Here is a 328-nt window from a genome sequence, read left to right as displayed (position 1 = left end):
TACAAAGAGTTTTTGGCTTTGCTTGTTGGCTTACCCTCAAATTTAGGTAGATTTTTTTTTTCTTTCTTCTCTTTCTTCTTACAAAGAGTTTTTGGTTTTGTTTGTTGGCTTACCCTCAGGTTCTATTCCTGACTCTATGCTTGGGGAGTGCTCAGAGGACCAGGCAGTGCTGGGGACTGAACCCAGAGTTCCTGCATACAAAAGGTAGTCCTACATCCCTGCCCTTTTAAAGACATTTTATTTTTTCTAATGCTAATAAGCATTAAGCTGGAGGATAGTGGAAGTTATGAAGGACATGCCTAGAATATATGAGGCCCTGAGCTTACCC

This window comes from Suncus etruscus, chromosome 8 (assembly GCF_024139225.1).
Source record: "Suncus etruscus isolate mSunEtr1 chromosome 8, mSunEtr1.pri.cur, whole genome shotgun sequence".
Classification (NCBI taxonomy): domain Eukaryota; kingdom Metazoa; phylum Chordata; class Mammalia; order Eulipotyphla; family Soricidae; genus Suncus; species Suncus etruscus.
Note: the sequence above shows the minus strand (reverse complement) of the source record.